This window comes from Scyliorhinus torazame, chromosome 11 (assembly GCF_047496885.1).
Source record: "Scyliorhinus torazame isolate Kashiwa2021f chromosome 11, sScyTor2.1, whole genome shotgun sequence".
Lineage (NCBI taxonomy): Eukaryota > Metazoa > Chordata > Chondrichthyes > Carcharhiniformes > Scyliorhinidae > Scyliorhinus > Scyliorhinus torazame.
The window spans coordinates 87111780-87138243 of NC_092717.1; the positions used below are offsets into that span (position 1 = coordinate 87111780).

General features: G+C 50.1%; 1 long non-coding RNA gene across 1 annotated transcript in view; it reads left to right on the forward strand.

Annotated features, from left to right (window-relative positions):
* LOC140386003 (uncharacterized) overlaps positions 1–6792 on the forward strand; it is a 49964-nt gene extending 43172 nt beyond the window's left edge. Inside the window, exon 3 of the long non-coding RNA XR_011933525.1 lies at positions 6685–6792. This is a non-coding gene — a long non-coding RNA (uncharacterized lncRNA). The remainder of the gene's footprint in view (positions 1–6684) is intronic.
* The last annotated feature ends 19672 nt before the right edge of the window (positions 6793–26464 follow it).

Below are 26464 nucleotides of genomic sequence, written 5' to 3' on the forward strand. Positions count from 1 at the left end.
TTAGCCACGAGAATTGAGGACTGGGTGCCGCAGGTGATCCACGAAGACCAGACGGGGTTCGTGAAGGGGAGGCAATTGAATGCAAATGTGCGGAGGCTCCTGAACGTTATTATGATGCCGGCGAGGGAGGGGGAGGCGAAGATAATGGTAGCGATGGACGCTGAGAAGGCCTTCGATAGGGTAGAGTGGGGGTACTTGTGGGAGGTGCTGAAGAGGTTCGGGTTTGGGGAGGGGTTCGTTAGTTGTGTTAGGCTGTTGTACGAGGTCCAGATGGTGAGTGTGGCCACGAACAAGAGGAGGTCTAAGTACTTTTGGTTGCATCGAGGGATGAGACAGGGGTGTCCCCTGTCCCCCCTGCTCTTCGCACTGGCGATTGAACCCCTGGCTATGGCACTGAGGGAGTCGAGGAACTGGAGGGAGATGGTGCAGGGTGGAGAGGAGCATAGGGTGTCGCTCTACGCGAACGACTTGCTGCTATATGTGGCGGACCCGGTGGGGGGAATGCCGGAGGTAATGAGGATCCTCAGGGAGTTCGGGGATTTCTCAGGGCACAAGCTCAACATGGGGAAGAGGGTGCGAAGGGTGTTCCTGGAGCAGAGTAGGGATGGGGGGGGGGGCTCACACTGCCCAACCTCTGTGGGTACTACTGGGCCGCCAATGTGGCGATGGTGCGCAAGTGGGTGATGGAGAGGGAGGGGGCTGCATGGAAGAGGCTGGAGACGGCGTCTTGTGAGGGTACGAGTCTGGAGGCGCTGGCAACGGCACCGCTGCCGCTCCCTCCAATGACATATACCACCAGCCCGGTGGTGGCGGCTACCCTCAAAATCTGGGGGCAGTGGAGGGGGCATAGGCGGGAAGTGGGGGCCTCGGTGTGGACCCCAATACAGGGGAACCACCGGTTTGTCCCAGGGAGAATAGTTGGAGGGTTTTCGGGGTGGCACAGGGCAGGGATAAGAAGGTTGGGGACCTGTTTGTGGATGGGAATTTCGCGAGCCTGGGTGAGCTGGAGGAGAAGTACGGGCTCCCCCCCCTGGGGAACACCTTTAGGTACTTACAGGTAAGGGCGTTTGCCAGGCGGCAAGTGGTGGAATTCCCGCTGCTGCTGCCACGCACGGTACAGGACAGGGTGCTCTCGGGGGGAATGGGTTGGAGAGGGGAAGATCTCGGCAACTTAGCAGGTGATGCAGGAGGAGGCCTCGGTGGTGGAGTTGAAAGGTAAGTGGGACGAGGAGTTGGGGGAGGAGATCGAGGACGGGACGTGGGCAGATGCCCTAGGGAGGGTGAACTCTTCCTCTTCGTGCGCGAGGCTCAGCCTCATCCAGTTTAAGGTGCTGCACAGGGCACACATGACCGGGACAAGGATGAGCCATTTTTGGGGCGGTGAGGACAGGTGTGTTAGGTGCTCAGGGAGCCCAGCAAACCACATCCATATGTTCTGGGCATGCCCAGCGCTGGAGGAGTTTTGGAAGGGCATAGCAAGGACGGTGTCAAGGGTGGTAGGATCCAGGGTCAAACCGGGCTGGGGGCTCGCAATATTTGGGGTTGCAGGAGGCGAAAGAGGCCGGAATTCTGGCATTTCCGTCCCTGCTAGCCCGGCGAAGGATTCTTCTTCAGTGGAAGGATGCTTGGCCCCCGAGCATGGAATCCTGGATCAACGATATGGCGGGGTTTATTAAATTGGAGAGGGTGAAATTAGCCTTAAGGGGATCGGTGCAAGGGTTTTTCAGGCGGTGGCAACCGTTCTTGGACTTCCTGGCAGAACGGTAGCCAATGGTCAGCAGCAGCAGCAACCCGGAGGGGGAGGGGAGGGTTCTATTTTATATTTTGTTTGTCTACACTGGGGGATCTGAGGGGGTGTATATATTTGCTATGTTTGCTGTGTGTTAATTTGGGGTGTTAATTCATTATTTACGTGTAGGGGGAGGGGGGCACGGAGTTGTTTTATTTTGTTTTGTATTTAATTTCATTGGGTTCCTTTTTTATTTTGTTGTTGATATTTTGTGAAAACTTCAATAAAAAATTTTTTTGAAAAGAACATAGAACATAGAACATACAGTGCAGAAAGTGGCCATTCGGCCCATTGAGTCTGCGACCCACTTAAACCCTCATTCCACCCTATTCCCATAACCCAATAACCCCTCCTAACCTTTTTTGGACACTAAGGGCAATCTATCATGGCCAATCCACCTAACCTGCACATCTTTGGACTGTGGGAGGAAACCGGAGCACCATTACCCATATTTCCCACTATTCGCATACATTAACAACTGTTTGTTCTTCTAGTCAGTCTCTTATTGGAATGTATGTATGTTGACATTAGCTGGAGAGCATTGTTCCGTCGCCTCTTTGTTGCATTGGTGGCTGATGTTGTTTCATTGTGATTCGAAGGGACTTGTGAACCTCTGGGACTGATGGTAGTTCGGTACTCAGTATGTCTGGTGGGGTCCTTTCTTCCTGACCAGCCGATTGTGGTGAATGAAAAGCTTCGCTAGTTGAGCGTATATGCCTATTGTTTTGCTTATATATCCGGTTACGTTTTTTCAACTCCTGCTTTGCATTACCAACTTCGAATTGTGGGTCACTTTCATCCTCGTACCTTGACGTCATCTCTGAAATGTTTTTGTTCCGTACTCGCACAACTTGATTCATTGAAGCCTTGAGTTTATCATACGTTTTCACCGGTATAAACTCAGTAGGAATCTTAGACTTCAAACTTTCACGTTCAGCTCTGATGTGAACATTTTCCTGTGGAACTGAATAATCTACATGCAGTTCATGCATTTCATTGCACTGATATGGTCAGTCATCGCCTTGTGGTTTACTTGAATATCGTCTCCTTCTCTCTGAGGTTTTCTTTCTCCCTCTCTCTGGAGTTTTTTGTTTTTTGAAGTACCCAGCCATGAAACTATCTGCAATGTTTAAAAACATCTAGCTATGATTGACAGCTCCTAGACCACATCAAAGACAGTTAAGCACTTTCTGGAGAGAAAAAGGGGAAATGAGAGCACTTAAAGCACTTGACTGGTTAGTTTCACAGCTGAGCACTCAAAGACACTCTGTGAAGGAGATGAATGGAATAATGGAAAGAGCTGGGTGTGGCTGGAAGCCGTCAATCGCAGCCGAGTGAAAACAATTTCACAGATATAATAATAATAATCTTTATTGTCACAAGTAGGCTTACATTACACTGCAATGAAGTTACTGTGAAATGCCCCTAGTCGCCACATTCCGGCGCCTGTTCTGGTACACAGAGGGAGAAATCAGAATGTTTGAATTACCTGACAGCACGTCTTTCGGGACTTGTGAGAGGAAACCGGAGTGCCCGGAGGAAACCCACGCAGACACAGGGCGAACGTGCAGACTCCGCACCAATAGTGATCCAAGCCGGGAATCGAACCTGGGACCCTCTTGCTGAGAAACAACAGTGCTAACCACTGTGCTACCGTGGCGTCCTAAGTTAAACCACAACTGAAAATGGATTTCACTTACTCACCATCCAGCACCATATGAAGTGAACTCTGAAGGTCAATGTCTGGTATCACAGTAGCGATGATGATGCATTCATTTTGCAACGATCCACTGTGCCAAGTTCATTTGAGCCATCAGAATGAACTATAGCTGCGTCGTTCAAACTTTTTTTGCTGGGACCAACTTTTCCAACTGGCTGATCTTCGCAACCCATGCCGACCAACCTTTGCGACCCACACCAGCTGACCTGTGGGACCCACGCTGGCCAACCTTCGGGGCCCACGTATACCTTTAATTTGAAAGGGGAGTGTGCTTGGTCCTCATGATCTCACTTGAACCTGGTTCAAAGTAACAGAGGGCATTGCGCATTGTGCCGTCTTCATCTTTATGAAAACAGAAATACCAACCTTGCACATGTAGGTCATAGTGAAGGGAAATAGCAACAAAATGTGTGTTTTACTGGGTACTCCTGGTAGGTGCTGCACCAGAATGCTGACAGCCTCATGGGCTTTTGGTGTGTTATTAATGCGGTATTACAGGCCAGCAAAAGCAGCATGCTCTTTTAATTTGGAGTCAGCTCTAAGTTAATAACATCCTCCCCGTGTCTGCGTGGGTTTCCTCCGGGTGCTCCGGTTTCCTCCCACAGTCCAAAGATGTGCAGGTTAGGTGGATTGGCCATTCTAAATTGCCCTTTAGTGTCCAAAATTGCCCTTAGTGTTGGGTGGGGTTGCTGGGTTATGGGGATAGGGTGGAGGTGTTGACCTTGGGTTGGGTGCTCTTTCCAAGAGCCGGTGCGGACTCGATGGGCCGAATGGCCTCCTTCTGCACTGTAAATTCTATGATAACTGACTCAACCTCAAAAGGAATTCTTCACCCACCACCTCTCTTTCAAAATCTGAAACTTCTCCTTTCATTTGCCAGTACTTCCCTGCATATAACACACATGGGCTTTGCATCCTTATTTGCATTGGCACAATTGACAAAACCATACCTCAAGAAATCATCTTTATACAGGTTGAGTACCCTTTTCAAAATTCCGAAATTCAAAAACTCTAAAATCCACACTTTTTTTCAAGCACCAAAATCACGTTTTGTGACCTCAGTGTTTGTTGTTCCTAGCACTCCATCCCATTCCTGTGGCTGGACACATGTGCGTGTGTGTATTCCTCCAATTGACATGAATTTGTTGCACCAAAAGAGTTGAACCCGGTACCTAATTCCCTGTCATGAAGGAAGCCACATAGTCCCCATCAGACACAGCACTGACCGTGATTCTGAGCAGTGTCCCAGGGTCTTTGAAGCTTGTTATTCCAACATTTGAAAAATTCCAGAATCCAAGACACTCTCGGCCCCAAGCATTTAAAATAAGGCAAGCTCAACCTGTACTGCTTTGTTCCTAAATTAAGTTTCTTCTTTGTAGATTGCTAACCAAAGGCCCTGGAGCTCTGTACAGAGCCAACACTAGCACTGCTCTGTCCTGTCCTGGACTCTCCTGTGCTGCTCTCTCCAGCAGATTCTGTTCTGAGATCCTGCCCAATAGGTAAACTGCCTATTTGAGTCACTGATCATCTCTTACTTTTAAGAAAACCATTCATCTTCACAGTTCACCGGCCTTGCTTACCAGCAGCTGGAAAATGGAAGGAGTACAGCTCCGTGATTTGGCACCAAAAGCATATACTTTGAGGGTGCTTCATGTCATGTACGTGTGCTGGGCACGTGCCCTGCTCTCTGCTGCTGCTTCTGGCCGGAAGACTCCACATAGCCCCATTTATTCACATTTAAAAGGGGGCAGTGGCCGCCATGCTCGATGTAAAAACCGGTAGCAGCCATTGGACACTTCTCCCGCTATCGAGACCACCGCAGGAACGGCGCGACTGATCCACGACTCCCATGGGTCACAGCCTGCACTTTGAAAACCCCTGCACTATAGCATGACTTCTGGTCGACAAGGACTATCCACTGACATGGCTCATGACATTGCTGCTCAGTCAATGTACACAAAGACAGCATACAGTCAATGTACACAAAGACAGCATATATATACATAAATATATACACATATATATAAATATATATATATATAAAAACAAAAGCAAGCACAGAAAATATGGGGTTCTTACACAGCACTTCCTCTGCCTGGACTGCTCTGGGGTAGCTCTGCAAAAATGTTGACAGTGCATGCACCAAGATTCATGGTGGTCTGTTGCATTCTGTATATAAGAGCCCCATCCTTCCCATCAGCCAAGTGGCGAACAGGTGAAGAAGAAGAGGAGGAATGGATGAGGCAACCACCCTAGTTCCTTTCTGGCTGGCCTGTCCATGATCGACTCATCTGCCTGCAATACCAGTAAACGTGGCTGCTGGGTATAAGTTAAAAAGAATGCAGGTGGCCTTGTAGGCTGGCTTCAAGCAGCACTGGCCAGAGAATTCCAGGCTTCAGACTCAACCATTTAGGCAAGCATACATCAGAGGGCCTGATAGTAACCAGCATAAAGACTGGCAGAGAGGCAATGGAAATGGACACATTGGCCGTCAGGCACTGCGTAATGGTTGGCTTTGCAAGTACACGCATGCGGTTTCCACCATTTCCAGATTGGAAAGGATGGGCACCAAGCCTGGTGAAAAGCCCTGTGCCAGGTTGATGCTGGACCACTCCTTGCTCTTTGACATTGACTGCAGGCTTTCCAACAGGGCTGCTAAATGCACCAATATTTTATTGTGCATAATTCCCCCAACCTCACGGGAAATTTTACAGTGGTGGAGGCGACCCACCATTGGCCGGAAGCGGGATCTTCAGGTCCCGCCACTGTCAATGGATCTTCCCATTCACACCCTCCGCTACCCGAGAACCCGTGGCAGGAGGTCACCGTTAGCAGGACTGGACGACCCCACTGGCGGGAATGGCCAAAAAAGATAGGTCGGAATCTGAGTCCTCTACAGCAGGCCCTGTACGCAACTCACCACAACATTTGAAGTTGAACTCGCAACTTGGCGAGCATTTCATATCTTAAATCAGACTGCTCATATTTTGATATCTAAAACTCTGCATCACATATTACTCCAAATAATTATCACCCCTTAATCGGATAAATTATTCCATGAATAATTGTTAAGTATATGTCATTTATATTTTTAAATCTGCACGTTTAATGCAAAAGGTGGAAATGTCTCTCCTGCTTGAGGAATTCGCGATAAACACTACTGACTTTTTTCCAGGGTTGGTGGGAAGAGAGAACAAAGGAGGGAAATGAACCTGAAAATCTCTGCAAAGCATCAATGAAATCTCTCTCAAGCTTCATGGTTGTATATGTATCTGAAATAAAACTGCTCTGAAATAAAAATATGTCTTTGCAAATGTAGTGAGTTCACATGATTCTTTTAAATCAACCTGCATTTGCCTATTGAAATCTGCAATCATTAACATAATTCCATTGCCTAATCAATACACAGCTCGTGCAATGGAGCTCATCTCCCGAAGCCTGAGGAACACAAGTTCAAATTGCAGACTTAATTAACATTGAACTCACTGACCCCAACTCTCTGGGCTTCTCCTGTTTTTTATCTAAATTACAAAGCAGTGAAGCATTCTGAACACTGGGGAGAAGAAAATCTGTCAGGACCCTGCAAGCCCACAGTTTTGGCTTATCACTACTGTTCAAGGTGAAGGCCCTGACTCTGAGTTCATCTCAACCCTTGAAGCTCAAATCCAAATCTAATTCACTTAAAGAAACAAAATACCCAGCGCTTCACTTTCTTGTCGAGCAGTAAACATTGCTTTTATTTTGCTCGTTCCAATTTTTGGTTGGTTATCATGTTCACCTCTGTGGAATTGGAAATACTCAAAATGGGGGTGAAACAGCGGAAGGAGGCATTGCAGAAGATCCAAATATCAAGCACAGAAGATCTAAGTGCACAAGACAATTTCAATAATTATCTGATAATTAGTAGTAATATACCTACCATCTTATTCCTTCCTAAATTTTGAAATTAGAAACTGTCGTGGAGAAACATTGCCCCCCAGTGCAAATTTGAAGAGTGGCATAATATTCAGTCAGCATCATTATAAATGTTCGGAAATACCTGGATCGACTTAATCGGCAATTGATGTCGAAACACATGGGGCGGGATTCCCCATTGGCTGACGGCGAAATCGGGGGGGGCAATTGGGTGGAGATTCAGTCTTGATGCCGAAATCGTGGCTGTGTCCGTTTCACATCAAATTGCAATTCTCCGGTCCCTCGACAGCGGAGTCAGTGCATTCCACTCCGCCTGACCTGATATTCTCCGGGGCCTCTGTGATGATCCATCTCCACCAGGGGAATTGCCGATGGCGAGGGTCACTTGTGCTTATGAAAATTGAGAAACCGACGCCGTGCCTTATGAGGGAGAAAGGGGAGGTAGGACATGCAGGGAGGCCACTGTGGGTTGCCGGGCCTCACACTAGCTGGGGTGAGGGGAGGTGGACGCCAGCAAGGGCTGTGGGGGAAGGGGCTGGTGGGGGGCACACAAGGCAACTATTTTCTGCGCACCATTGTGGCCCATGGTTCTGCAGAGTGCCACCGGCCATATGGGTGTGCCCAACCCCCCCACCCCGTACCCCAGTCCCCACTCTCCACTCACCACCCCTGCACCCCAGCCCCCACTCTCCACCCTACCACCCCCACACCTCACCCTCTGGAATACCACCCCCTCCCCTCACCCCCAAACAGGCAGGGCAGCATGCAGCCCACCCAAGAGGCCTCACGTGTATCGGCAGCACCTGTCATTTGAGGACCTGCCGGACCGGGCATGACGGCAAAGACTCTGGCTGAGCAGGGGGACAGTGCAACATATTTGCCACGCTCAGGAGTGTCGCTGCAATGTTCAGATGGCTCTGGCACATGATTGCCTGTGAGAGGGCAACCCTTCCCTGGGTTTCGGCCACAGCCTGCAAAGATTGGCCAGGCCTTGGACATCCTGACCCATGGCCAAAACCCTCACCTCCAAGGCCTCCACCACTGATGCCACCTGTGAAGTGTTGGCCTGGGGCACGCATGGTCAGCGCCACTCCTGCTCCTGGATGTGGTTGGATGCCTCCAACTGTATCTGCAGGTGCTGGTTGCTCGCCAACACCCCCTCATGTAGTCCCTGGCCCTGTGACTGCATCTCCACAATCGATGTGACCGTCTGTCCCAGAAGCCCGAAACCTGTCTGGACGTCAGCTAGTCCCTGAGGTAGGCCCGCCCTCCAACCGCCCACCCCCTTGGGCGTTCCTACGTTCCACCTGATGTACCGGAGCTTAATAAAAGCATATTTCCCTTCATTAAATGTGTAGAAAAAAAGGACTAACTGTGGTCGCATCTCGTGTAGGGGGACTGTCACATGGCACAAAAAAGCAATTTGGAATGTTGCTGATTGACTAATGACAGGGACGCTATGGTCAAACCATCTGGAATGAATTCTTTGCATGGACTTACCATGCCCAGGGCAGTTGTCATCTTGCAGTCTGGTTGATCAGCTAAGATTTTATTCAAAATGTCACCAATCACTGCATGATTTCATTCGCAAAGTCCATTCCTGAAAGCATTTTTACCGACCAATCATGTAGTATTCATGACCAGGATATTCGTATTTTCGCACATATCTCTGAACTCATAATTGGCAAATTTCCCTGCATTATCAGTCAGAAACTTTGCAAGATTCACAGGTCCATTCTCTATCAATTTCTCCATAATTTTGTCCATATTAACCCTTTTCTCCTTATTAAGTATAATTGTAGGAAGATTAAATCTGGTCGGCAGGTCTAGAAATGGGAGAACAAAAATATTACTGTTCTTGTCCTTTAAACCCAGGCAATTAACTAATTAAAGTCACTTGTCAATGGAAGTTTCTGATATCTTTCTACAGTTTTGACACTTCTGACTAATCTTTTTGATGAGCCTCGTGAACTCTTCATCAGTCATGCTGCGTAATTTTACAGGATATTCAATCTTTGACAAGTAGGAAAAGCAAATTGTCTATGTAACTTTCAGACTATACTTTATCTCTGATTCTTATCACCTGATGCCATTAGTACTTGCCTAATAATTCATTGGGAAACATCACGCTTTGTTAAGGGGACATAATAATATCTTGACTAGGTAAACTGCAGGTGCACAGACTTTCCAAAGATAATTGCCTTAAGAGTGCCTTTTTTCATAGAGGGTTTAGTGAACAGCATAGTATCTCACTAAAGACTAATCAGTACTTATAAAATGGCTTACTCCAGCTATATTTCATGGAAGTACAACACCCGTTAGTGACCTCACTGTGTTGTCATGATCAAGTAAGGAGCATCTTTATATTGTTTTCCCTTGCATTGATTCTCATTACAAAAGGAATCAAGATAACATTTTCACCAATCAGTTCCACAAGGGCAAGCACCCGAGCTGGGAGCACATGAAATTGCGCAAGAAGACGTCTGGTGCGCATTCTGACATCATGGTGCACTTGCATAATATTTCGGTCAGTGGGTATACGCAAGGGTCAGAAGTCTACCCACCGTTAAGGGGCTAATTGAAAACAATTTTACGTAGCTTGCCTACTTCTACAGTTGTCAGGTGAAACGATTGACCAGGCGGCCTTTACATTTTAGCTGCAGCCTCGATCCAGGGAAGGTTGAAATGCCAGGGCTGAAATAAAATTTAAAAAGGTGTCCTGGGGCTAGGGTTTGTTTTTGAATGTGCTGCCTAGACACTGTTTGCAGCATTTTACCATTGGGATTTAATTTGTAGAGGTCTGAAGCTCCCTGAGACAGATCTACAGTGGCTTTCCCCTTGAGGGAGCCCATTAGAAGCAGCAGCCCGCACCCTCAATTTTCTCGTCGCCCGCCCTCCCTGGCATGCTGAGCCTGTCTCAGCAAGAATTTCACACTGGGTGTCTGCTAATTTGCCATCCAGTGTGACATAACATTACGGGGCCGATCGCAGCCCAAAGCTTGTTCTGCGCCCGCTTCTGGGCGCCATGATTCAATTTATGTGGGTGAGGTACTCTCAATAACGACGCTTAGAGTATAAACGGTAAAGAAGGCTTTATTAGACTAAGAACTATGCTAGAGCTGAGACATGTGCTGATTGCTGCACAGCCCATGAGGCAGCCCTTTATGTATGGCTCACAGATGGGCGGAGCCAGAAGCCGAGTCCCCAGGGTTCCAAGCCCAGTCTTAAAGGGGACATCACCTTACATGATGATAAGGCAGTAACCGTTCATCACATTCGCCCACTGTTTAAAAAGAGTCCGGCGGGGGTGAAGTGCCATCATAGGTCCATCCGTCTTGGTGGCCAGATCGTCCTCATCGACCTCCTCAATTCAGGTGGTGGTGCGGCGGGCACGGACGTCCCGGTTGAGGGCACATCCGGGAACACAGCGGTCGGAGCTTCGGTCCGGGTCGGGGCAGGGGGGCTAGGCAGGGCCGGCGATAGCGGTGCCGGCACCGGCGGGGTGTGTAAAGGGGGAGCGCAAGGGGTAGGTGCTCACCAACGGGGGGTAGGGTCGGAAGGGGGTGTGTTGTAGGGGGCGCCGGGTCCTGCAGGGGAGCGGCGCGGGAAGGGGCGTCTGTGGTGGGGGATCCAGCGGGTGCCAGATCCCGGAGGGAAACCGTATCTTGCCTGTGTCGGGGTACTCAACGTAGGCGTAACTGGGGTTGGCGTGGAGCAGTCAGACCTTTTCGACCTGGGGGTCCGTTTTATGGCTCCTTGCGTGCCTCCGGAGAAGAACAGGTCCCGGAGCCATCAGCCAAGGTGGAAACGAGACCCCGGAGGTAGACTTCCTGGGGAAGAGAAACAATCGGTTGTGAGGGGTCTCATTCATGGCCGTGCAGAGGAGTGACCCAATGGAGTGTAGGGCATCGGGTAGGACCTCCTGCCAGCGGGTGGTTGGGAGACTTCTCGACCGCAGGGCCAGAAGGACAGCCTTCCACACTGTCGCATTCTCCCTCTCCACCTGCCCGTTTTCCCGCGGTTTATAACTGGTCGTTCTGCTCGAGGCGATGCCTTTGCTGAGCAGATACTGACGCAGTTCATCGCTCATGAACGATGTACCCTGGTCGCTGTGGATATAAGCGGGGAAACCGAACAGGGTGAAGATGCTGTGCAGTGCCTTAATCACAGTGGCTGAGGTCATGTCGGGGCAGGGAATGGCGAATAGGAAACGGGAGAACTCATCGATCATGGTGAGGAAATAGGCATAACGATTGGTGGACGGGAGGGGCCCCTTGAAGTCCACGCTCAGTCGCTCAAAGGGACCCAAGGCCTTCACGAGCCGAACCTTGTCTGGCCGGTAAAAGTGCGGTTTGCACGCCACACAGACTTGGCAGGCCCTGACCATGGCCTTGACCTCCTTGGTTGAGTAAGGTAGGTTGCGGGACTTGATAAAATGGACGAGCCAGGTAACCCCCGGGTGGCAGAGGTCATTATGGATGGCTTGCAGGCGGTCCTCCTGCGCTTTGGCGCATGTGCCGCGGGACAGGGCATCTGGGGGCTCGTTGAGCTCCCCTGGATGATACTTGATATCGTACGTGTAGGTGGAGAATTCAATCCTCCAACTCAAAATTTTATCATTTTTTATTTTGCCCCGTTGCATGTTCTCGAACATATAGGCGACGGACCGTTGGTCGGTGACGAGGGTAAACCTCCTACCGGCGAGGTAGTGTCTCCAGCGCCGCACAGCCTCCACAATGGCTTGTGCCTCCTTTTCGACTGCAGAGTGTCGAACCTCGAAGGCGGTGAGGGTTCGGGAGAAGAACGCTAATGGTCTGCCTTCCTGATTGAGGGTAGCAGCCAGGGCGATGACTGATGCATCGCTCTCTACCTGGAAAGGGATGGTTTCGTCCACCACATGCATAGCGGCCTTGATGATGTCGGCCTTGATACGGTTGAAGGCGAATTGAGCCTCAGCCGAGAGGGGAAAAATGGTGGTCTTTATGAGCGGGCGGGCTTTGTCCGCATACTTGGGGACCCACTGGGCGTAATAAGAGAAAAGCCCCAAGCACCGTTTGAGGGCCTTGAGGCTGCGGGGGAGAGGGAGTTCCTTAAGGGGGCGCATGCGGACGGGGTCAGGACCTAGTACCCCGTCTTCCACGACATAGCCGAGGATGGCTAGCCGGGTGGTGTGGAAAACGCATTTGTCCTCGTTATAGGTCAGATTAAGGGCTTGGGCGGTCTGGAGGAACTTTCCGAGGTTAGAGTCATGGTCCTGCTGGTCATGGCCGCAGATGGTGATATTGTCCAAGTACGGGTATGTAGCCCGCAAACCGTACTGGTCCACCATTTGTTCCATCGCCCTTTGAAAAACGGAGATCCCATTTGTGACACCGAAGGGGACCCTGAGGAAGTGGAAGAGCCGGCCGGCTGCTTCAAAGGCAGTATAGGGGCGGTCTTTTGGTCGAATGGGGAGCTGGTGGTAGGCGGATTTGAGGTCGACCGTGGAAAAGACTCGGCATTGGGCGATCTCATTTACCATTTCCGCGATGCGAGGAAGGGGGTACGCATCAAGCTGCGTGAATCGGTTTATGGTCTGGCTGTAATCCACGACCATCCGTTTCTTCTCCCCGGACCGGACTACCACCACTTGCGCTCTCCAAGAGCTGTTGCTAGCCTCGATGACCCCTTCTCCCAGTAATCGCTGGACCTCTGACTTGATAAAAGTCATATCTTGGGCACTGTAGTGCTGGCTCCTGGTGGCGACGGGCTTACAGTCAGGAGTGAGGTTCGCGAATAGCGAGGGGGGTGCGGCTTTCAGTGTCGCAAGGCAGCATACCGTGAGGGGGGGGACAAGGGTCCGCCGAACTTCAGTGTCAGGCTTCGGTGGCTGCACTGGAAATCCAGTCCGAGCAGCAGGGGGGCACAGAGGTGAGGGAGGATATAAAATTTGAAACGTGTGTATTTGGTGCCCTGGATCGAGAGATCCACAATACAGTACCCCTTGATTTGTACCGAGTGGGACCCGGATGCGAGGGCTATGGTTTGGGATGCGGCAAGGGTGCGTAGGGAGCAGCGCCTTACCGTTTCAGGGTGGATAAAGCTCTCCGTGTTCCCAGAGTCGAAGAGGCATGCAGTGTCTTGCCCGTTGACCTGGACCTGCATCATAGAGTTCTGCAGGTGTTTTGGCCGAGGGTAATCGCATCCACTGGCGGGTAGTCGGAGTCCTCAGCCGAGTAGGACTCATAAAATGTCCACTGCCGTCGGTCGCACGTGTCGGGTCAAGAAGATGGCCGCCGACAAGATGACCGCTCCCATGATTTGCACGAGGCTGTTGACGCGTCAGAAGGGGGCATGTCGGGTCGATGCGCAGCAGCATTGCGAGGCCTGCGGGCCTGAGAGCCTGATTTTCGGGCCGGCTGTTCTTTGTTTTTCTGGCCTCTGGGTCTGGCCAGGCAGACCCTCGCAAAATGCCCTTTATTCCCGCAGTCGCTGCAGATCGCGGAGCGGGCTGGGCAGCGTGGGTGTGGGTGCTGGCCCTGCCCGCAGAAGTAGCATGGTGTGCCCCCATGGTGAGCGGGTCGCCGCGTGGCGCAGGCCTGTAATACGGCTGAGTCTGAGGAAGTCCGGGGGGGGGCTCGCACAGTCCGCGGGGTACGTACCCAAGTTATGTCGGGCCACCTCCAGCGAGGAGGCGAGCGTTAGCGTGTCCTGGAGATCTTTTGCCCCGTTTTCGAGCAGCCGCTGCCGGATGTAGATCGAGCGGATGCCGGACACGAAAGCATCTCTGATGTGCAGGTTCATATGGACTTCCCCTGTCACATCCTGATGGTCACAGTCCCTGGTAAGCGCAGTGAGTTTCTCGACGAATTCGTCTAGCGATTGCCCCGAGCGCTGCCGGCAGGTAGAGAGCAGATGCCTGGCGTGTACCTCGTTGATGGGTTTGACAAACCGCTTGCGGAGTAACTCGACCGCCTCTTCATAAGTCGTCGCCTTTTCGAGCGTGGTGGACATTCTGTGACTCACCCGGGCGTGGAGTAGATGCAGCTTGTGTGGCCCCAGGATGGGAGTCTCTGCGGAGTCCAGGTAGGCCTCGAAGCACTGCAGCCAGTATTTAAAAATGTCCTTCGCCTCCGGTGTCCGTGCTTCCAGATTGAGCTTCTCTGGTTTTAGGCCTGCGTCCATCCTAAATCTAGTTTAGTCTAATAAATTGAGGTACCCTCAATAACGACGCTTAGAGTATAAACGGTAAAGAAGGCTTTATTAGACTAAGAACTATGCTGTAGTTCTGAGCTGAGACATGTGCTGACTGCTGCACAGCCCATGAGGCAGCCCTTTATAAATGGCTCACAGATGGGCGGAGCCAGAGGCGGAGTCCCCAGGGTTCCAAGCCCGGTCTTAAAGGGGACATCACCTTACATGATGATAAGGCAGTAACCGTTCATCACAATGGGGTATTAATCCATGCAGTTGTACAGTGAAACCACCAGAGAGCAACATTGATGCAGCCTGTCGAAAAATAATATTATTCCAATCACTTAGATTTTGCTTGATGGACACAAATAGACACTTTTAAGCATGTTTACATGCACCAAAATTTTATTTAAGTGGTTGAATGGCAATAAAATCAATAAAGAGATATGATTGAATAAGGATCCAGCTGAACATCAAATTATCATCAAATTCACAAAGTTCTCAGCCCCATCCTGAGTAAACAGCCGACCCTCAACTTCCCTTCCCGGCCCATAACTCACTTTATAAATGCTTCCCTTTCGAAACCGCCATTATTACCCCTTCTCAAAAGTCCCATCCTCAAACTCTCTCATCTTGCAAGCTGCCCTGCATTTTTGACCTTATTTTCTCCTCCATAGATCTAGATTGTGTTGTTGCCTGTCTTTAGCATAAATCTATGTTTACCCTCTCCAGTCAGGCTTCCATCCCTGTCAGAGCCCTCATCAAAGTTACAAATGACATCTTCCATAGATGTTAATCTTTATCCTTCTCAATATTATGCAGTCTTCAACATGGTCGACCACAGCATCTTCCTCCAATGGCTCCTCTGTTGCTTGCTCAGTGGTACTGCCATCAGTTGACTCCACCTTATTCTCTAGTTCTTTTTTAACAGTGCAGGTGATTAGTTTAAGTGTGGGGTCCCTTAATTAATTTTGTTCAGCCACGCATGCAGGGTAACTTAAAGGGCCTGACTCGTGCTTAAAAACATGCAGGTTGCTGCATGGCCATGGAGTTTAGAAGGAACAGTACCTGGCTCCACTCTTAGCTGTCTAATTGTAGCCAGAACATCTCCAAGACTTTTCTTCACAAGCCAGCACCATTGCCTCCGGAATTCCTCAAGGATGTTTTCTTGACCCCTCACTTATTCCTCACTTGCATATTGCCCTATCGTGACCTTTTTCAAAGAGACCATGGCTGGGATTTTCCAGCCCCATTCCCGTCGAAAGTCAATGGACATTTTGCAGGGCCAAATTTTCCGTCTCTCCCAGGAGCGGGACTGGAAAAGTACAACCCATGAGTCAGATTTCTGCATGCATGCTGCACATGTCGTTGTCTTATCAGGCTGCTCGTCTGATATCCAGACCCGAATGTATTGCATTTTCCTTCAGGTAAAATTAGGGAACACCAAGCTATTGGGGGATTTTACCACCTCGTTTTCGGAGGGCTGGAATGGTGGAGTGAGTGGAGGATTGAGGGGAGAACAAAAGTAGCTTTTACGCTGGCAGCTTGTCCCCCATACTCAACCCCACCTCCGCCTCAGCCAATGACGTAACAGCGTTCCTGACATGCCATGATGGGAACCCCTTTATAATACATTTAATTGTAATTAACAAGCCTCCCACTGTAACATTCCCCCCATGTAGGAAAGTTCGCCCCTGCAATGTACTGTCAAGTCGACGGGGTTTTACGAGGAACTGGCAAACAGAACCCATCTGGACATGGACGGCGTGCTGTCCCACGCCTGCAAAGGGTAGAGCACATCAACAATAAGTGGGGGGGGGGTGGTGGCGGGGTACAAGACATCTAGGCCGGCCGCCACTCCACAACATTCTGGGCCATTGATGTCTCAGCGTTGGGTGCTGGGTTTGGTATCGCCACTGCACGAGGTACCAAGTGTGGGAGTGGTGAAGCGGCGTCTTTGAACCAGCGGTTATTCTGAGTAAACCACAACCCCGGCGGCGGAGTGTCAAGGGAATGGGTGTATTGTGGGGGAGGTTCTGGGGATGGAGGTTTCCCTGGGACAGGCGCTCACGAACCTGGACCAGGTTCCCCCTTCATCTACTCGCTGGAAAAAAGGTACGAGGTCCGTCAGCAGCTCCTTATCCGGAGGGCATCAGGGCCCAAGCCTGGAGCTTCTGCACTGCCTTCATCTCTCCGTATCTGCGCCAGACCGGCGAGTTGCAGGTCCCTCAGCATCGAGCAGAGTTCTGTGGGAGGACCTGCTGCAGGTCAGCCTGGAAGGCACCGGAAAGCTCAATGCCCCCATTAGCCTGGAGAAACTAACCGGCGCTCTTGACAGCCTCTACAGGGGCAAGACCCAAGCGTTGGATGGGCTGACCGTGGAGTTCTTCCGGACATTCCGGGATTTCCTGGGGAGCGACTATGCAATGGTCCTGTGGGAATGTATTGCACCCGGGGAGAAGCCCCTTTCGTGGCGAAGGACCATCATTGCCCTGCTGCCCAGGAGGGTGATCTCCGCCTTTTTAAAACTGACGCCTGGTCTCCCTCCTCAGCACAGGCTCCAAATTCTTTGCCAAGACAATGTCTTCCCACCTTGGCGCTGTGTGAATCACATGATCCACCCTGACTAGTCCTACTATGTCCCAGGGCAGACCATCCACGACAACATCCATCTGGTCCGGGGCCTAGTTCACCATTCCCAGAGGGCTGGGCTGTCGAGCATCTTAACCAGGAGAAGGCGTTCAAAAGGGTGGATCACGAATACTTATTCAGAATTCTGCAAACATTTGCACCCAAATCCGGCTCCTGTACACTGCCGCAGAGTGTCTCGTTAAGGTTAATGGGTCCCTGACGGCGCTCCTTTGCTTAGGGAAAGGACTGTGTCAGGGCTGGTCCCTGTCAGGCCTGCAGAGGAGGTTGTCGGGACTGACCTTGCACGGGCCAGGCATCTGCGTGGTCCTTTTGGCCTACGCTGATGACGGACTCCTAATGTTCATAGAACCTGCTGACATGCGGACTGGCAGGCTGAGTACTCTGTCGTATCCTCTGCCAGGATCAACTGGGCTACATGTTCCAGACACCTGGTCGATCCATGGCAGATGGACCCCCTCGCAGAGGAGCTCAGACCTTTCACCTGGAGCAGGACCAGCATCCTCTACTTGGAAGTCCATATTTTACTGGCTGAGGAATCCTGGCTGATGCACTGGAAGGAGCTGGAGGCCAAGGTCACCACTCGCTTGAAACACTGGACAGGCCTGCTCTGACTGCTGTCTTACAGGGGCCGAGCTCTGGTCATAAAACAATTGATTGCCTCCATGTTGTGGTACCAGCTGGCCGCTTTGACCTCTCCCCTGACTTTGTCGTAAAATTCCAGAGAATGCTCATACAGTTCTTCTGGAACAAAAGACTGCACTGTGTCGCTGCTGAGGTTCTGAATATCCTGCTTAGGGAGGGCGGTCAGGCATTGGTGTGTCTTCGCAGCCAGGTGGCGACTTTCCTCCTTCAGACCCTGCACCAAAAACTCTCAGTCGAGCCCCCTGCTAGATGGTATGCCCTGGCAATGTATTTCTTCTGCCAGGGGCACAGGCATGCAGTTCTGTTCATTGACTTAAGGGGTCTTCGTAACACCTTTTACCAGGAGGGATGGGTCCTTGGGGAGCAGGGGGAGCAATAAGAAGGCGAATGATGATACCCGGAAGGAGGCCACAAACTGAGGCGGACACTCGCTACAATGAGGCTCATACTTCCCACGCAAGCTGGTGGAGCAGGCAATCGGGCAGTTGAAAATGTGGTTCCAGTGCCTGGACAGATCGGGGGTGCCCTCCAGTACAGCCTCCAGAGGGTGTGCTGCATAATTATGTTCTGCGTTCTGCACAACCTGGCGCTGCAGAGGGGAGACCACCTGGAACAGGAGGAGATGGACGAGCGACACTTCTTTCTGGATGAGGATGCGGTCGAGGAGGACAGCGAGGGGAAACGTGAGGAGGAGGAGGAAGGACCTTGGGCCATTGCCAGGGCTCGCTTGGGCTATCGGGCTAGGGATGCCCTCATAGCCTCTAGATTTGGGGCCGAGCAGGATTAAGGGTGAGGATATCTCCAAGCGTGGAGACTGCTAACTCAGCATTCGTGTAGTACCGGGAGAGATTTCCATCCAAGGTGGATCTCGATACCATAGTCAGGGTACTGAAGCCATTGACCGGACACTGCCTGAGAATGATGATGACTGGCATTGAAGAAAGAGCGATGCTCCTCTTTTCTTCAGCGATATGTCTGACTTCTGCCTGACAGAGAGCTGAACGTGTGCTGCCAAAGAACAGGCTTATCATGGGGTTCAGAGACGCAGGATGAGCTCTCATCTGCTGCAGTCCCTTTCGAGATCAGGGGTCCTGGTACGTTCCTCCAGCACACCTCCAAGGTAGGTCAGCCTCTCTACACAGCCCATGGCATCCTCATCATTGGAGAAGTGTGGCTGCAATGAGAGGCCTGAGCATTACTTCGGGGAGGGGAGGCAGGGGGGGTGGGGGTGGAGTTGCCAGCAGCAGTGCATCTTTTCTGAATCATCAATGTGGGGGGTGGCAGAGACTGCACAGCGATGAAACGTTGAGTGTGCGCTGGGGTTTATGGAGCCCGCCGTCCTCTGGTGCAGACATATGTGGATTCCCACTAGCACCTGCACCATGCAGGTGAAGCCCTCAGCCATGTAGGTCATGTCCTCAGCCATGGAGTGGACAAGACCTGCCATGGAATACAGGTCCTGCATCAAGGTTTCCACTGTAAAGAGTCGCAGTGTTGGCCTCATTGCATAGAAGTGACACCGCCATCTCCTCGGACAAAAGGCAATGGGACTCCTCCAGTCGGCCTTGCAGTCCAAGGGGGGATGCTGTCTTCCCTTGCTGATTATTGCGACTCTACTTTTGCAGTTCCAGCAGCCCAGGAACCAGAGGACCCAGGGGAACGTCATCAGCCAGTGGCTCAGCAGTCCAAGGCCACAGCATCCCTCCGAGTGACAGATCCCTGGGAAGTCCCTGCTTTCACCTGCTGTGGATCTTCAGCTGTGAGGTGCTCACCCAGTGAGTGACTCAGAAGCCTGTCAACTAATAATTCCACTGAGGTGCGAGGATCTGCACAGGTGTGACGTCTCGTCAATGGTTATATCCAAGAAGTCTCCATCTGAGCTTCTCAGGTCTGGTGATTCCAGGTGGGGCAGGGTTGGTCCGGGCTGTTCATCTGCTTGCCCTGCAAGGGAAGGGAATGGCATCAGCACATCGCGGGAGATAAATGATGCAACATGTTTACTCACGTGAAGCTTGAGAAATGAATGTTTGTCTTTAGAGTTCTCACTTTTGCTCGCCCCCACTTCGCCATCAGCACAGGCAAGGTCAGGCTCCACTCCGGCCAGCTCAAGGGTGACATGCGTGGGACTGGAATGGGAGCAGGGATGTGAGGAGCACAGTTGAAGGAGGGGGGGAGACGGAGGAGACGATGGGGGCTGGGGAGTATGAGGGCCTCATCATATGTGGTCAACCCGTGAGGTGGCTGGTTGAACGATCACCTTGGAGGTGCGAGGGGTTGGTGATGGGGTGCAGTGAAACACTTGAAAAGACAGACCTATCCTAGCTGCGTGAAGGAGGTAATTCATCTTCTTCCTGCACTGCTGACCCGTTCTCTTTTGGAGAGTGCTGGCACTTACCAAGGCAGGTAATGCCTCCAAGGCGGGGGTGGAAACCCTGCTGGTGAGCCGCCTCTCGGATTGCGAGTCCAGGGCGTCCTGCCCCTGCTGCACAGCACCCAGGAGTCTGGTCAGGGCTCCCTCTGAGAAATGTGATAATGGCTTTTGTGTTGCCATCCCGTCTCATGGGTCTGGAACAAGTGCTGGGCAGTGCTGGAGAAGTGTTTATATGGAGTTCCCATTGCAGTGATTAGGTTTCCCCAGGATGAGTGAATCAACGGGAGGGTGCCAAGAGTGTGGTGTGATTCATTGGGACGAAAAACCTTTCGATAAGAGTGTCATAATATAAACCAGTATATCATGGTGCAGATACACACACACTGATGGACACACAGCAGGACCAATCAACACACACAACACCGCAGCCAATCACCAGTTAGAGCACACTCACTATAAAGACAGGGGGCATCGGAGTTCCTGCTCATTCGGGATGCAGCCTCCTAGAAGGACAGAGCTTACAGCTTACAGCACAGATCTTCACCATGTGCTGAGTGCATATACTGGTTAGGACAGGCATAGGCCTTTAGTTTAATCTAACATCGTGTTAATCCACAGTGAAAGTATGTTCAACAGTTTCTAACTTAATAAAATAGTGTTGCACTATTTTAAGTGTTGGTGGCCTGTATGTGTTCCACGGATCCAGAGCACCCAACACACCATGATACCAGGAGTTGAGGGATATTAGAACTTCTTAGACCTACCTGCAAGTGGTCTGCCTTCCACCAGCATACAGCCATCCTGCAAAATGGACAGCGACTGCCCGCCGCCGCCGCTCAGCATCACCGGTAACCTAGGGGCCAACTGGAAGATATTCAAACAACGCTTCCAGCTCTACCTTGAAGCCACAGACCGGGAAGATGCCTCAGACACCAGGAAGATCGCTCTCTTCCTATCCACGTCCGGGGAACATGCCATCCACATTTTCAATTCTCTCACCTTTGCTGATGATGAAGATGAATCAAAATTCAAGTTTGACACTCACTGCAACATAGAGGTGAATGAAAGTTTCGAGCACTATGTATTCCAACAGCATTTGCAGGGTAAGGATGAACCTTTCCAGTCCTTTCTCACCCACCTTCGTATCCTTGCGCTGTCCTGTAATTACGGGCCCACCTCCGATTCCATAATACGCGACCAGATCGTTTTCGGTGTTCAGTCGGACCCCCTACGCCAGCAGCGCCTCAAGGTAAAGCAGCTCACCCTAGCGACCGCCATCGAGACCTTCGTGCTACACAAACACGCCACTAGTCGGTATTCCTACATCCAAGCGGCTGAAACGGCGCGGCAAGGTCCCCACGAGGCAGAACGGGTCCAAGCAATCGAGCAACTCCAGGGCCTCAGCCTGGATGAGGGCGGCCATTTTGCGCGCTTTTCACCGAATGAGGGGACGGCGACGTTGACGAACGTACTACGCAGGCGCGCACCACGTACGACCGCACCGCGCATGCGTGGTGGTGCAGCGAACGTACTGACGCTACAACGTATAGCAACTGTGGCTCCGCCCACTTAAAGCGGCAATGCCCTGCCAAATCCCGACAATGCCTGAGATGTGGCAAACTTGGCCACTATGCTGCTTTATGCAGATCAGCTCAGCCTGCCAACTCTCGTTGCTCCAGCCAGCCTCGCAGGAATGTCCGGGCCATTCAACTCACAGTCACCGAGTCCGATGCAGACCTCCTACCCGATATTGACACCGAGGACCCGAAGGCGCATTTTCGAGTCGGTATCGTTACAAAAAACAGGGTGTCCCCGAAGCAAAGAATCCAGCCTCTATCGGTATACAGCATCGATCCAGACGACGAGTGGTGTGCCACCCTTACAGTCAACCAGAATTCATCGCCCACCTCAGAGACTTAATTTATGAACTTTGCGGACTTATGAACTCTCTGAATTGTTTTGTTGCTTTATTTGATCGTTTCCCGGTTTGCATATAGTGTTGATCTCGTTACTCTTGTTCCATACTGCTTCTCTGCACCAGGCACCTTCCCATGTAAATAGCTTAGTTCTCATGGACGTAGTCCTGTAAATATGTCTTTGCACCCCACACATACTTAGGAACATTCTCACCACACATTATTTATTGCCACACACATGCATTCTTTTATAAAAGGGGGGCTGTCATAATATACACCAGCATATCATGGTGCAGATACACACACAATGATGGACACACAGCAAGACCAATCAACACACACAACACCGCAGCCAATCACCAGTTAGAGCACATTCACTATAAAGACAGGGGGCATCAGAGTTCCCGCTCATTCGGGATGCAGCCTCCTAGAAGGACAGAGCTTACAGCTTACAACACAGATCTTCACCCATGTGCTGAGTGCATAGACTGGTTAGTACAGACATAGGTCTTTAGTTTAATCTAACATCGTGTTAACCCACAGTGAAAGTATGTTCAACAGTTTCTAAGTTAATAAAATAGTGTTGCACTATTTTGAGTGTTGGTGGCCTGTATGTGGTCCACAGATCCAGAGCACCCAACACATCAAAGAGGTGTAAGATTCCATTACAAATCCCGTTGACCGATCACTCCATTTTTCTAGCCAAGACTGACACTTTGGCATTTTTTCGTAATGTTCCACCACAGTTTTCAAAGTACTATCTTTTAGCCCACGATGAGCTTCGAACTGTATTTCCTCTCCATCACAGCTCTGTCTTATTGCCCGTCTTTACCTCAACCCAGCTGCTACCAAAAGCTCTCGTTCATGCCTTTTTCACCATACAATTCAATCACTCCAATGTTCTCCTCGTCAACTGCCCATCCACCACCCTCAATTCATTTCAACTCTCCCGCTGGCAACAAAATTGGCACCTGGAGCATAATGTGGGGAAATATAAACTTATCCATTTTGGCAGTAAGAATAGAAAAGCCGTACCAGTTCCCGTACCAGCCTCCCTGAACAGGCGCCGGAATGTGGCGACTAGGGGCTTTTCACAGTAACATCATTGAAGCCTACTTGTGACAATAAGCGATTTTCATTTTTTTCAAAATCAGTATATTAATTAAATTGAGACATTGCAGAAATCAATCATACAGAAGAATCTGGGTGTCCTGGTACATGAATCATAAATAATTAGTAATCAGGTTCAGCAAGTGATTCGGGCGGCATGGTAGCACAGTGGGTAGCACTGTTGCTTCCCAGCTCCAGGATCCCAGGTTTGATTCCCGGCTTGGGTCACTGATGGATCTCTGTATCTCTTCGGAACCATGGATATCCGTTATCCCTTCTCAGTTCCCAAATAGGTTTCTGACCCGGTTCGCAAATCGAGGACTCTGTGAGTCGTAGGTCGTACTACATATACCCGTAGCGCCATACAATATACCATATGACACCGATATAAGACGTCTGACAATAGATTTGCACCCTCACCCAATTGCACAGTCTTTTCTTTTAAGGTTCTTTTGTTGGTAGGGGGAAGTTTTGCAGGCCATTGTGGCTCAGGACTTTAATGAGGTAAAGGTGATTTCTTACCTCAGTCCCGCCGATCTTCGGATCAAAGTCAAAGTTCGGTCTTCCGGTGAGCGATTCTGTCTTCGGGCCTCTTCGTTAACGATTCAGTATCTTGTACTCTCGTCAATGGCATGGTCTTCGGTCCACTCCTCCCTCCTTTTGTCTCGCAGCGCCAGTTGGTGGATCTCTGTGTCTATTCGAAACCCTGGATATCCGTTATCCCTTCTGAGTTCCCAAATAACAGAGGTCAAATCTGTGCTTTTTGGCAAAGTCCACTTGTACTTTATTTGTCAGCTGTGCCACTGGTAAACTTATTTTCAATACAAAATTTAGGAAGTTTCCAACTAGCCCTGCAGCAAGCTAGTCAGATTGATTGTCTTTAGCGAATACAATAGTTGAGTGTTCAATCAATTACAGATCGTAGTAATTCTTCAAATCATATTACACAGGATAAAATAACAAAGTAATTTAAACAAAAGAAAGATGGCGATTAGCAAAAGCAAGCAGCAAAGCAAATAGGTTTCAGAAATATAGATGGGGTGATCCCGGGATGAGTTTTTCCATCCCGGTAAGTGATTCTTAAGGAGATTATTGTCTTTTTTTAAAATAAATTTAGAGTACCCAATTATTTTTTCCAATTAAGGGGCAATTTAGCGTGGCTAATCCGCTTATCCTGCACATCTTTGGGTTGTGGGGGTGAATCCCATGCAGGCACGGGGAGAACGTGCAAACTCCACACGGACAGTGACCCAGGGCCGGGATTCGAAGCCAGATCCTCAGCGCCGTAGGCAGCAATGCTAACCACTATGCCACCGTGCTGCCCTAGGAGATTATTATCTGAAGGTCTAGCCTTGTTTTTACTTCTGATTGGCTTTAACTAATTTATAATTTCCTTAATTTGGCCAAAATGTTTGTCCATCAATTTAAGAGATATATGTATTTAAATGTATTGGTGCAAATTTCCCATTCCATTGCTTGCCAATTTTCCAAATTATCCACACCTGCATCTAACATTAATTAGAAAAACACAGTTTTCGTTAAGACATTATCACCCTAGACTGGCTGTTACGATAGAAACGGGACTACCGCAGCACCAGTTCTTACAATACAATGGGACCTTTTAGCTAGTTGACGTCACTGACCTTGCAGATGTGAAACTTAAATTTAAGAAAGAAAAGTATATGATCTGGATTAACTCTTAGTGGATTCCCAGCTATTACTGCACTCAAGTAATGCTTAATATGATTATAGTTAATTATTCTTAATGAGTTCTCATTTAACCCTTTTACCTCAATCATCTCCCCTTACTCTCATGGTTATAGCTGACTAGAAAAATCAATTTCTATCAGTCATTGTCTGTGTGGAGTCAGCAAGTTCTCCCCGTTTCTGCGTGAGTTTACTCTGGGTGCTCCGGTTTCCTCCCACAAGTCCCGAAAGACGTGCTGTTAGGTATTTTGGACATTCTGAATTCTCCCTCTCTGTACCTGAACAGGTGCCGGAATGTGGCAACTCGGGGCGTTTCACAGTAACTTCTTTGCAGTGTTAATGTAAGCCTACTTGTGACAATAAAGATTATTTTTTTAAAAAGGCAAATCAACATTGAATATAGAACATACAGTGCAGTAGGAGGCCATTCGGCCCATTGAGTCTGCACCGACCCATTTAAGCCCTCACTTCAACCCTATCCACTTAACCCAATAATCCCTCCTAACCTTTTTGGACACAAAGGGCAATTTAGCATGACCAGTCCACCTAACCTGCACATCTTTGGACTGTGGGAGGAAACCGGAGCACCCGGAGGAAACTCACGCAGACACGGGGAGAATGTGCAGACTCCGCACAGACAGTGACCCAGCAGGGAATCGAACCTGGGACCCTGGCGCTGTGAAGCCACAGTGCTAACTACTATGCTACCATGCTGCCCAGAAATTGTGGGGTTTATTGCAAGGCAATGGAATATAAAAGTAGGGAAGTTGTACTGCAGCTGTACAGAGCCTTGGCGAGGCCACATCTGAAATACTGTGTACAGCTTAAGTGCACGTCTTTGAAAAGCAATATAAATATGTTAATAGCAGTTCAGGGAAGGTATCTTTGAGTGATTCCTGGGAAAGGTTGAGCAGGTTGGGCCTATGCCCATTGGAGTTTAGGAGAATGGGAGGAGATGTCCTTGAAATATACACGATCCCGAAGGGACTAGATGGGGTGGATAGCAGGAGAATATTTCCTCTTATTCGGTAGAATGATACTAGTAACACAGTTTTAAAGCATAAGGTCTCCATTTTAGGACAAAGATGAGGTGATTTACTTGTCTCTCAGAGGGTCATAGAATCATAGAATTTACAGTGCAGAAGGAGGCCATTTGGCCCATCGAGTCTGCACCGGCTCTTGGAAAGAGCACCCTATCCAAGCCCATACCCCCACCCTATCCTCATAACCCAGTAACCCCACCCAACACTAAGGGCAATTTTGGACACTAAGGGCAATTTAGCATGGCCAATCCACCTAACCTGCACATCTTTGGACTGTGGGAGGAAACCGGAGCACCCGGAGGAAACCCACGCACACACGGGGAGGATGTGCAGACTCCGCACAGACAGTGACCCAAGCCGGGAATCGAACCTGGGACCCTGGAGCTGTGAAGCAATTGTGCTAACCACTATGCTACCGTGCTGCCC